This window comes from Cherax quadricarinatus, chromosome 67 (assembly GCF_038502225.1).
Source record: "Cherax quadricarinatus isolate ZL_2023a chromosome 67, ASM3850222v1, whole genome shotgun sequence".
Classification (NCBI taxonomy): Eukaryota; Metazoa; Arthropoda; class Malacostraca; order Decapoda; family Parastacidae; genus Cherax; species Cherax quadricarinatus.
In genome coordinates this window covers 15,383,506-15,397,303 of record NC_091358.1, presented here as the reverse complement: position 1 = coordinate 15,397,303, position 13,798 = coordinate 15,383,506, and the positions used below count along the sequence as shown (strand labels likewise).

Below are 13,798 nucleotides of genomic sequence, written 5' to 3'. Positions count from 1 at the left end.
CAGATTCGATTTATTGTAAGAATGAATGATCTCAGAAAAAGTGGTTGTCTTTAGAATGATACAACTAAGAATGTTGCTGTCTGCTGCCTGTCTTGTGTAGAAGCTGTCATGTCACTGTTTTATGGAAGTGGAGCCAAGTGCGTTACCTTGACAACATTGGCCTTGTACATAATAGTAAGACCGCCCACATCCCTTTGGTGTTGAAGGTTCTGCTGAAATGACAGATCTGTCCAGGCGAGAGACAAGTCCTCTTGTTCTGGTCTCTGCTCTTGACTCACATAATGACTAACAATATGCTCATTGGAGAAGCCAGATATAAATAGTAAAAACTCCGGGGAAAAGGGAATTAATATACAATTGTTATGGATTCCATCACACACTGGATTACTCCTTGATATGTTGGCCAAGAAGAGCACCCTGAGGGAGAATGTAGGATAGAAATTTGGTATATCTGTCTAGCATTAGGAATAATATTAGGAGGGAAGTAAATAATGGAAATGAATGTTATAGGAATTTATTTAGAAGCCTGAGTAGATCTATAACCCACTATGATAACATGAACGTAGATAAGTATGTTTATGGAGCAACTTATGAACACTCATGTTGTAGTGGCCAGACTTACGCTTAGTTGCTGGCAGTTTGGCAGACAAACACATGATCAAATGGAAAGTATGTGACCAGGCCTATGGCCACTATCTGGAACACTATGTGTATTATTGTCTACTTATCGAGGAATATAGAGATAGTATAACAACCTACGTGACATGTCAAGATATCTTATTAATGAAAATAAGATACCAGATATATTAAGCAATTTTTCTAAATTTACTTGTAACAGATAAGTGAACTGTAGATATAAATCCAGATTTATACCTGTTAACCCTTTTGGGGCCTAGTTCCTAGGCCTTTTGTGTATCCATATACTCTTGTGCTACCGTCCACAGGATGGATATGGGATACATAATAAACTAGTCAATTTGGCGGCTAAATCTAAAATCTCATCTTGTCAAGAAGCCGTAAATGAGACTGGGAGCAGACAATCCAAGACAGTGGAGCATACTCACGGTGTGAGCACACTTGTGCCTCAAAGAATCTTGCATCCTCTGCTGTCAAACAAGTACAAGATACACCTTAGCGCTGATAAATTTTTGGCAGCCATGTGTGCAAGATTTCCTTCGTGATTCTTCAAGGATGTCACCTTCGTCCCCTGGTACCAACACCTCCATTCATTCTTACTACCTGCTCCAACATTACCATCATGGTGCCTAGAGACCATCATTTGTATTTTCTCAAGAGCAAATGTGACGTGCCATCGTTTTCCCCAGGCTGATATAACTGTAAGTTGGTGATTAATGTAACCGAGAACAGCTGGCATTTCCTCCCTTGGATAAGTAAATGTCAGAGTACAGTCGTCTGTATATGCATGGGATTCTGGGATGAGATGAAGAAGGTCATTGAAATAGACATTCTCTCTCTCTCTCTCTCTCTCTCTCTCTCTCTCTCTCTCTCTCTCTCTCTCTCTCTCTCTCTCTCTCTCAGATATAAATATTATGCATGAAAATCCAGAATAATAAAAGAGCAAAATATACAAAAGTTTGAGTTGATTCTTTATTCAGAGAATTGCAGAAGAGAATCGTTGTATTGTGTGGATACTGGCTAGTCTTCCTATCCAGCGAAGCGGGTAGTTGGATAGAAGCTTTACAAGGCTATGTTTGTGATGCGTGAGGGAGGGTGTGTTAGTTACTACCTGGTTGAGTGGATGTAGGAGATGCTAGGGTGATGTAGGGATGGCTGGGTTGATGTAGGGGTGGCTGGGTTGATGTAGGAGTGGCTGGGTTGTAGGGATGGCTGGGGTGATGTAGGGATGGCTGGGTTGATGTAGGGGTGGCTGGGTTGTAGGGATGGCTGGGGTGATGTAGGGATGGCTGGGTTGATGTAGGAGTGGCTGGGTTGTAGGGATGGCTGGGGTGATGTAGGGGTGGCTGGGTTGATGTAGGAGTGGCTGGGTTGTAGGGATGGCTGGGGTGATGTAGGGATGGCTGGGTTGATGTAGGGGTGGCTGGGTTGATGTAGGGGTGGCTGGGTTGTAGGGGTGGCTGGGTTGTAGGGGTGGCTGGGGTGATGTAGGGGTGGCTGGGTTGATGTAGGGGTGGCTGGGGTGATGTAGGAGGTTGATGTAGGGTCTACTACTACTACCATTACTACTAATACTGATATTATTTCTACTAGTGCTACTACTACTATTGTTACTATTATTGCTACCATTACTACTGTTACTATTATTACTAGTACTATTATTGCTGCTGCTGCTACTACTACTACTACTACTATTTCTTAACAAACGGAGTATCGAACCCACACTCCTCCCTCTTAATCACCCATACAGGTTTAGCGCTTCGCTAAAATTGTATAAAAACTAATTTCTCTTTGTTTCCCCCAGGTGAGTTGGCACTGGCATGGTCAGCAGGGAGCCAGCTGGCACTGTGACAAGGTGAGTAAGGAGCCAGCTGGCATGGTGACAAGGTGAGTAAGGAGCCAGCTGGCATGGTGACAAGGTGAGTAGGGAGCCAGCTGGCACTATGATAAGGTGAGTAGGGAGACAGCTGGAACTGTGACAAGGTGAGCAGGGAGCCAGCTGGCACTATGACAAGGTGAGTAGGGAGACAGCTGGAACTGTGACAAGGTCAGTAGGGAGACAGCTGGTACTGTGACAAGGTCAGTAGGGTGCTAGATGGCAGTGTGACAAGGTCCGTAGGAGACAGCTGGCACTGTGACAAGGTAGTATGGAGACAACTGGCACTGTGACAAGGTCAGTAGTGAGACAGCTGGCACTGTGACAAGGTCAGTAGGGAGACAGCTGGCACTGTGACAAGATCGGTGGTGAGACAGCTGGTACTGTGACAAGGTCAGTAGGGAGTCAGCTGGCACTGTGACAAGGTCAGTAGTGAGATAGTTGGCACGGTGACAAGGTCAGTAGTGAGACAGCAGGCATTGTGACAAGGTCAGTAGTGAGACGGCTGGCATTGTGACAAGGTCAGTAGTGAGACAGCTGGCACTGTGACAAGGTCAGTAGTGAGACAGCTGGCACTGTGACAAGGTCAGTAGTGAGACAGTTGGTATTGTGACAAGGTCAGTAGTGAGACAGTTGGTACTGTGACAAGGTCAGTAGTGAGACAGTTGGTACTGTGACAAAGTCAGTAGTGAGACAGTTGGTACTGGACAAGGTCAGTAGTGAGACAGTTGGTACTGTGACAAGGTCAGTAGTGAGACAGTTGGCACTGAGACAAGTGACTGAAAATTTTGCATCAAGGCTAAAGGACTGAAGGTCTATCAAGGCTGACTGAATACCTTCTGTGAAGACTAAGGGATCGAACATCTTATGTCAAAGTTTAGGGACTGAACCTCTAGCAAAGATAAGAGATCTAATACATTATATCGTGGATAAGGGACTGAACACCTTTTATTAAGGTTAGAGACTGAACACTTCAAAAATTACCTCTCCAATTTTTCCACTCTCTTCAGTATTATTGTCGACTCTGTATACGACTGAAGAAGCTTGTTGCGCAGGCGAAATGTTTTGGCAATGAATATATCCGTATTGTACATGTATCTTATTCATCAGGATCACACTATTGGCAACATAATGACGCATAAACACAACACAGAACATTCCAAAGTCACAAGACAATAAACTCACCAACATCTGTTGGACTTAGAATTTCAATAATTGGCACCGTCATTCCCATCAATTGAAGTTTGAACCTCAAACCTAGAATCGTTCATACCCACTTCTGATAGTCACAGTGCTAGGAGTGAACCTAGCCAGGTACCTTGAATTCATACACACAGCGTATGTTCGCTGATGTTTAATACCTGTTATAAGTATTAACGTAATCTTGCACATGAATTGTACACAGTACCGACAAGATGAAGAATTAGACACATGTACAACATCTGGGAGTCTTTATTTGTAGACGTTTCGCCCTCCAGTGGCTTTATGAAAAGAAATTCAAGGAGATAATGTGAAGACTGTAGAGCCATATACAAAAGACGAGGTAATCAGTCCCTCAGTCTTGGAGTTGGTGAAGAGCGCCATCGTCTTCAAGCTTACGGTTCTCTTCAACTCCAAGGCTGAGGGACTGATTACCTCGTCTTTTGTATATAGTTCTACAGTCTTCCTGTTATATCCTCGAATTTGTATTGATAAAGCCACTGGCTGGTGAAACGTCTGCTAATAAAGATACCCAGATGTTGCACATATGTCTAATTCTTAGTCTTTTCTGGTGTTGGCAAGGTAACATGCAACCTTAATAATCCTCGTGTAGTCAGTAGGCTTTAAACCCCCCTCCCCCCAAAGAAAAAAAAAAGCATTGTCCCGTAAGCCCCTCAGTGGACACTACGAACTACGAGGAGATCTGCTCCAGGCAAAGCTCTACAAAGCGCTCATCCGAACCCCCTCATGTACACGCCATTAACGCTCTCCCCCCACTGCCAGGGCCAACCTCCTGGAACTAGTGTGCCAGAAGGAACTGCCCTGGGTATTTACCACCAGTTGGGCATTTACCACCAGCTGGACATTTACCACCAGCTGGGCATTTACCACCAGCTGGACATTTACCACCAGCTGGGCATTTACCACCAGCTGGACATTTACCACCAGCTGGGCATTTACCACCAGCTGGACATTTACCACCAGCTGGACATTTACCACCAGCTGGGCATTTACCACCAGCTGGACATTTACCACCAGCTGGGCATTTACCACCAGCTGGGCATTTACCACCAGCTGGACATTTACCACCAGCTGGACATTTACCACCAGCTGGACATTTACCACCAGCTGGGCATTTACCACCAGCTGGACATTTACCACCAGCTGGGCATTTACCACCAGCTGGACATTTACCACCAGCTGGGCATTTACCACCAGCTGGGCATTTACCACCAGCTGGACATTTACCACCAGCTGGACATTTACCACCAGCTGGACATTTACCACCAGCTGGACATTTACCACCAGCTGGGCAGGTCTTGACCACCAGCCTGTCACTCCACGCCACACTTTCGTGTACAGTATTTACATCCCCCTTATTTCTGTTTTCCTTTACACTCTTCAATCACAGTACCCTAATTTCTACATCTTTTCAGAGACTGGTAATCTAGCCTTCTTATTTTCATAGAAAACCAAACTATCATTATTTTAGTAGAAATAAAAACGATTTTTTTAAGTGCTTTAAAATCATTATGGAACATTAAGATATATAGGAAATATTTTTGATGATGGAATTAGGATACCACGAAACACCTATCATATTTTCTACAGTCTGTGTACCTCTTCATGTTCCTTTCTGAGCTTACTGGTCCCTCACTACAACGTTTCGCTCACACAGTGGTCTTTACGGCGTCACAAACACATATTACATTTACCTCCAGTCCTAAGCGGATTTTGCACAGAGAAGGTTTCCAACACATTTCCCAATATATGTTATTAATGTTGGATTAAATTAGGTTAAGATATGTTAGATTAAGTTAGGTTTAGTTAGGATACAGGTTTAGTTAGGATACAGGTTTAGTTAGGATACAGGTTTAGTTAGGATACAGGTTTAGTTAGGATACAGGTTTAGTTAGGATACAGGTTTAGTTAGGATACAGGTTTAGTTAGGATACAGGTTTAGTTAGGATACAGGTTTAGTTAGGATACAGGTTTAGTTAGGATACAGGTTTAGCTAGGATACAGGTTTAGTTAGGATACAGGTTTAGTTAGGATACAGGTTTAGTTAGGATACAGGTTTAGTTAGGATACAGGTTTAGTTAGGATACAGGTTTAGTTAGGATACAGGTTTAGTTAGGATACAGGTTTAGTTAGGATACAGGTTTAGCTAGGATACAGGTTTAGTTAGGATACAGGTTTAGTTAGGATACAGGTTTAGTTAGGATACAGGTTTAGTTAGGATACAGGTTTAGCTAGGATACAGGTTTAGTTAGGATACAGGTTTAGTTAGGATACAGGTTTAGTTAGGATACAGGTTTAGTTAGGATACAGGTTTAGTTAGGATACATCCTGTAACACGAGATAAAGGTGAAAATAATCAGTGTTTAAACTCTTTACCTAGTGTTAAGAGGACTGGATGTCCTTTCCCAGTTCACAGTTCATCCCCACTGTCAGTGTGAGGACACTGCCAGTGTGAGGATACTGTCAGTGAGAGGACACTGTCAGTGTGAGGACAGTCATAGATGATAGATGGTAGTACCGAGGACCTGGATAGATGATTGATGGTGGTACTGGGGACCTGATAGATGATAGATGGTGGTACTGGGGACCTGGATAGATGATAGATGGTGGTACTGGAGACCTGATAGATGATAGATGGTGGTACTGGGGACCTGATAGTTGATAGATGGTGGTACTGGGGACCTGATAGATGATGGTACTGGGGACCTTGATAGATGGTAGTACTGGGGACCTGATAGATGATGGTACTGGTGGTACTGGGGACCTGATAGATGATGGTACTGGTGGTACTGGGGACCTGAATAGATGATAGATGGGAGTACTGGGGACCTGATAGATGGTGGTACTGGGGACCTGGATAATGATAGATGGTAGTACTGGGGACCTGATAGATGATAGATGGTTGTACTGGGGACCTGGATAGCTGATAGATGGTGGTACTGGGGACCTGATAGATGATGGTACTGGGGACCTGGATAGATGATAGATGGTGGTACTGGGGACCTGGATAGATGATAGATGGTGTTACTGGGGACCTGATAGATGGTGGTACTGGGGACCTGATAGATGATGGTACTGGGGACCTGGATAGATGATAGATGGTGTTAATGGGGACCTGATAGATGGTGGTACTGGGGACCTGGATAGATGATAGACGGTGGTACTGGGGACCTGGATAGATGATAGTTGGTGTTACTGGGGACCTGATAGATGATAGATGGTGGTACTGGGGACCTGATAGATGATGGTACTGGGGACCTGGATAGATAATAGATGGTAGTGCTGGGGACCTGATAGATGATGGTTCTGGTGGTACTGGGGACCTGGATAGATGATAGATGGTGGTACTGGGAACCTGGATAGATGGTGGTACTGGGGACCTGATAGATGGTGGTACTGGGGACCTGGATAGATGGTAGTACTAGGGACCTGATAGATGATAGATGGTGGTACTGGGGACCTGGATAACTGATAGATGGTGGTACTGGGAACCTGATAGATGATGGTACTGGTGGTACTGGGGACCTGGATAGATGATAGATGGGGGTACTGGGGACCTTGATAGATGGTGGTACTGGGGACCTGGATAGATGATAGATGGTGGTACTGGGGACCTGATAGATGATGGTACTGGTGGTACTGGGGACCTGGATAGATGATAGATGGTGGTACTGGGGACCTGGGTAGATGATAGATGATGGTACTGGGGACCTGGATAGATGATAGATGGTGTTACTGGGGACCTGATAGATGATAGTACTGGGGACCTGATAAATGATAGATGGTAGTACTGGGGACCTGATAGATGATAGATGGTGGTACTGGGGACCTGGATAGATAGATGGTGGTACTGGGGACCTGGATAGATAGATGGTGGTACTGGGGACCTGATAGGTGATAGATGGTGGTGGAAACATAAACACATATGCAGTTTAATGTGATCCTTTATTGGCAACGTTTCGCCCACACAGTGGGCTTTTTCAAGTCACAAACAGATCTACCTGGGGTGGAAGGTACGTGAGTATTTATAGTCAGGTTCAGAATGTTGAGGTCAGGTGGAGAGTGCTGCATCTGATGATGTACCGGGTGAGGTTATAAAGTCTTGGGTAGCCTGGCAGGGGTATTGGACAAGTTATGAGTAGACCTTCTGCAGTGTTCTATGTTCTTATGTGGGATAGCGATGAAGAAGTTTCTTGGCGAGTGGTTCAGCTATGTTATAGTAGCCATTGTTCTGGTTGAAATTGTTGGTTGTAGAGATAAGCGATGATTCCAGGATTCTTCGGTATTGAGTGTTGTCTTTTGTGGCGATAAGTCTTGAGTTTCTGTAGTTAATTAAATGGTTGTGTGAATTGCGATGTTGTACACAGGCATTCCTTGTATCGTCAGTCCTGCTTGCGCATTGGTGTTCTGAAATACGTGTTTGGAGGTCTCTTGATGTTTCGCCCACGTATAATTTGTTGCAGTCATTACAAGGGATTAAGTATACCCCTGAGGATGGAAGCTTGTCCTGTCTACTACTGGTGATGTCCTTGACATCACCAGTAGTAGACAGGTGATGTATTTGACATCACCTGGATATTTAGATGGTGGTACTGGGGACCTGATGGATGAAAGATGGTAGTACTGGGGACCTGATATATGATAGATGGTGGTACTGGGGACCTGATAGATGGTAGATGGTAGTACTGGTTACCTGATAGATGATAGATGGTGGTACTGGGGACCTGGATAGATGATAGATGGTGGTATTGGGGACCTTAATAGATGATAGATGGTGGTACTGGGGACCTGATAGATGGTAGTACTGGGGACCTGATAGATGATAGATGGTGGTACTGGGGACCTGATAGATGATAGATGGTAGTACTGGGGACCTGATAGATGATAGATGGTGGTTCTGGGGACCTGGATAGATGATAGATGGTGGTACTGGGGACCTGATAGATAGATGGTGGTACTGGGGACCTGATAGATGATAGATAGTGGTACTGGGGACCTGATAGATAGATGGTGGTACTGGGGACCTGGATACATGATAAATGGTAATACTGGGGATCTGATAGATGATAGATGGTGGTACTGGGGACCTGATAGATGGTGGTACTGGGGACCTGGATACATGATAAATGGTAGTACTGGGGACCTGATAGATAGATGGTGGTACTGGGGACCTGGATACATGATAAATGGTAGTACTGGGGACCTGGTAGATGATAGATGGTGGTACTGGGGACCTGGATACATGATAGATGGTAATACTGGGGACCTGATAGATGATAGATGGTAGTACTGGGGACATGATAGATGGTGGTACTGGGGACCGGGATAATTACCGGGACAACACCTTGGTTTCACTTCCTGGCGATTTAATAACTAAATGAATGAAACAAATTGTTGGGATTTATTGGTAGAATTAATCTTTAAATCCCTCACAGCGTTAGCTTAGAATAAATCCCTTTGATGCATGCCACAGTATTTAATCCGGAGTGTATTTCAGGAATTAACCAGCGTTGTATTGCAGATTTTAGGTTCAACTGTATTACAGAATTTAAGCTGAAGTGTATTCTAGAATTTATGAATGAAATAAATTGTCTAGGGATTATTGTATTGAAAATATGATTTATTTTCTGCTGCTTCACTATTCTGTGTGATAGTGACACCAGCAGTGTGCTGCTACACTATTGTGTGTGATAGTGACACCAGCAGTGTGCTGCTACACTATTCTGTGTGATAGTGACACCAGCAGTGTGCTGCTACACTATTCTGTGTGATAGTGATACCAGCAGTGTGCTGCTACACTATTCTTTGTGATAGTGATACCAGCAGTGTGCTGCTACACTATTCTGTGTGATAGTGACACCAGCAGTGTGCTGCTACACTATTCTGTGTGATAGTGACACCAGCAGTGTGCTGCTACACTATTCTGTGTGATAGTGATACCAGCAGTGTGCTGCTACACTATTCTGTGTGATAGTGACACCAGCAGTGTGCTGCTACATTATTGTGTGTGATAGTGACACCAGCAGTGTGCTGCTACATTATTCTGTGTGATAGTGACACCAGCAGTGTGCTGCTACACTATTCTGTGTGATAGTGACACCAGCAGTGTGCTGCTACACTATTCTGTGTGATAGTGACAATAAAAGTGTGCTGCTACACTATTCTGTGTGATAGTGACACCAGCAGTGTGCTGCTACACTATTCTGTGTGATAGTGACACCAGCAGTGTGCTGCTACATTATTCTGTGTGATAGTGACACCAGCAGTGTGCTGCTACACTATTCTGTGTGATAGTGACACCAGCAGTGTGCTGCTACACTATTCTGTGTGATAGTGACAATAAAAGTGTGCTGCTACACTATTTTGTGTGATAGTGACACCAGCAGTGTGCTGCTGCACTATTTTGTGTGATAGTGACACCAGCAGTGTGCTGCTGCACTATTTTGTGTGATAGTGACACCAACTGTGTGCTGCTACAATATTCCGAGTGATAGTGACGCCAGCAGTGTGCTGCTACACTATTCTGTGTGATAGTGACACCAGTAGTGTTCTGCTACATTATTCTGTGTGATAGTGCCACCAGCAGTGCTGCTACACTATTCTGTGTGATAGTGACACCAGCAGTGTGCTGCTACACTATTCTTTGTGATAGTGACACCAGCAGTGCTGCTACACTATTCTGTGTGATAGTTACACCAGCAGTGTGCTGCTACACTATTCTTTGTGATAGTGACACCAGCAGTGTGCTACTACACTATTATGTGTGATAGTGACACCAGCAGTGTGCTGCTACATTATTTTGTGTGATAGTGACACCTGCAGTGTGCTGCTACATTATTTTGTGTGATAGTGACACCAGCAGTGTGCTGCTACATTATTTTGTGTGATAGTGACACCTGCAGTGTGCTGCTACATTATTTTGTGTGATAGTGACACCAGCAGTGTGCTGCTACATTATTATGTGTGATAGTGACACCAGCAGTGTGCTGCTACATTATTCTGTGTGATAGTGACACCAGCAGTGTTTTGTTATATTATTCTGTGTGATAAGTGACACTAGCAGTGTGCTGCTACATTATTCTGTGTGATAGTGACACCAGCAGTGTGCTGCTACATTATTCTGTGTGATAGTGACACCAGCAGTGTGCTGCTACATTATTTTGTGTGATAGTGACACCAGCAGTGTGCTGCTACATTATTTTGTGTGATAGTGACACCAGCAGTGTGCTGCTACATTATTTTGTGTGATAGTGACACCAGCAGTGTGCTGCTACACTATTCTGTGTGATAGTGACACCAGCAGTGTGCTGCTACACTATTCTGTGTGATAGTGACAATAAAAGTGTGCTGCTACACTATTCTGTGTGATAGTGACACCAGCAGTGTGCTGCTACACTATTCTGTGTGATAGTGACACCAGCAGTGTGCTGCTACATTATTCTGTGTGATAGTGACACCAGCAGTGTGCTGCTACACTATTCTGTGTGATAGTGACACCAGCAGTGTGCTGCTACACTATTCTGTGTGATAGTGACAATAAAAGTGTGCTGCTACACTATTTTGTGTGATAGTGACACCAGCAGTGTGCTGCTGCACTATTTTGTGTGATAGTGACACCAGCAGTGTGCTGCTGCACTATTTTGTGTGATAGTGACACCAACTGTGTGCTGCTACAATATTCCGAGTGATAGTGACGCCAGCAGTGTGCTGCTACACTATTCTGTGTGATAGTGACACCAGTAGTGTTCTGCTACATTATTCTGTGTGATAGTGCCACCAGCAGTGCTGCTACACTATTCTGTGTGATAGTGACACCAGCAGTGTGCTGCTACACTATTCTTTGTGATAGTGACACCAGCAGTGCTGCTACACTATTCTGTGTGATAGTTACACCAGCAGTGTGCTGCTACACTATTCTTTGTGATAGTGACACCAGCAGTGTGCTACTACACTATTATGTGTGATAGTGACACCAGCAGTGTGCTGCTACATTATTTTGTGTGATAGTGACACCTGCAGTGTGCTGCTACATTATTTTGTGTGATAGTGACACCAGCAGTGTGCTGCTACATTATTTTGTGTGATAGTGACACCTGCAGTGTGCTGCTACATTATTTTGTGTGATAGTGACACCAGCAGTGTGCTGCTACATTATTATGTGTGATAGTGACACCAGCAGTGTGCTGCTACATTATTCTGTGTGATAGTGACACCAGCAGTGTTTTGTTATATTATTCTGTGTGATAAGTGACACTAGCAGTGTGCTGCTACATTATTCTGTGTGATAGTGACACCAGCAGTGTGCTGCTACATTATTCTGTGTGATAGTGACACCAGCAGTGTGCTGCTACATTATTTTGTGTGATAGTGACACCAGCAGTGTGCTGCTACATTATTTTGTGTGATAGTGACACCAGCAGTGTGCTGCTACATTATTTTGTGTGATAGTGACACCAGCAGTGTGCTGCTACACTATTCTGTGTGATAGTGACACCAGCAGTGTTTTGTTATATTATTCTGTGTGATAGTGACACCAGCAATGTACTGCTACATTATTCTGTGTGATAGTGACACCAGCAGTGTGCTGCTACACTATTCTGTGTGATAGTGACACCAGCAGTGTGCTGCTACATTATTCTGTGTGATAGTGACACCAGCAGTGTGCTGCTACACTATTCAGTGTGATAATGACACTAGCAGTGTGTTGCTACATTATTCTGTGTGATAGTGACACTAGCAATGTGCTGCTACATTATTCTGTGTGATAGTGACACCAGCAGTGTGCTGCTACATTATTCTGTGTGATAGTGACACCAGCAGTTTGCTGCTACATTATTCTGTGTGATAGTGACACCAGCAGTGTGCTGCTACATTATTCTGTGTGATAGTGACACCAGCAGTGTGCTGCTACATTATTCTGTGTGATAGTGACACCAGCAGTGTGCTGCTACATTATTCTGTGTGATAGTGACACCAGCAGTGTGCTGCTACATTATTCTGTGTGATAGTGACACCAGCAGTGTGCTGCTACATTATTGTGTGTGATAGTGACACCAGCAGTGTGCTGCTACATTATTCTGTGTGATAGTGACACCAGCAGTGTGCTGCTACATTATTGTGTGTGATAGTGACACCAGCAGTGTGCTGCTACATTATTGTGTGTGATAGTGACACCAGCAGTGTGCTGCTACATTATTCTGTGTGATAGTGACACCAGCAGTGTGCTGCTACATTATTGTGTGTGATAGTGACACCAGCAGTGTGCTGCTACATTATTGTGTGTGATAGTGACACCAGCAGTGTGCTGCTACATTATTCTGTGTGATAGTGACACCAGCAGTGTGCTGCTACATTATTCTGTGTGATAGTGACACCAGCAGTGTGCTGCTACATTATTCTGTGTGATAGTAACACCAGCAGTGTGCTGCTACATTATTCTGTGTGATAGTGACACCAGCAGTGTGCTGCTACATTATTCTGTGTGATAGTGACACCAGCAGTGTGCTGCTACATTATTGTGTGTGATAGTGACACCAGCAGTGTGCTGCTACATTATTCTGTGTGATAGTGACACCAGCAGTGTGCTGCTACATTATTCTGTGTGATAGTGACACCAGCAGTGTGCTGCTACATTATTCTGTGTGATAGTGACACCAGCAGTTTGCTGCTACATTATTCTGTGTGATAGTGACACCAGCAGTGTGCTGCTACATTATTGTGTGTGATAGTGACACCAGCAGTGTGCTGCTACATTGTGTGTGATAGTGACACCAGCAGTGTGCTGCTACATTATTCTGTGTGATAGTGACACCAGCAGTGTGCTGCTACATTATTCTGTGTGATAGTGACACCAGCAGTGTGCTGCTACATTATTCTGTGTGATAGTGACACCAGCAGTGTGCTGCTACATTATTCTGTGTGATAGTGACACCAGCAGTGTGCTGCTACATTATTCTGTGTGATAGTGACACCAGCAGTGTGCTGCTACATTATTCTGTATGATAGTGACACCAGCAGTGTGCTGCTACATTATTCTGTGTGATAGTGACACCAGCAGTGTGCTGC

The 13,798-nt window shown here is 44.3% G+C and overlaps 1 protein-coding gene across 8 annotated transcripts in view; it reads left to right on the top strand.

The window, feature by feature from the left end:
- LOC128699669 (serine-rich adhesin for platelets-like) overlaps positions 1-13,798 on the top strand; it is a 1,564,428-nt gene that overhangs the window by 531,299 nt on the left and 1,019,331 nt on the right. The window lies entirely within an intron of this gene.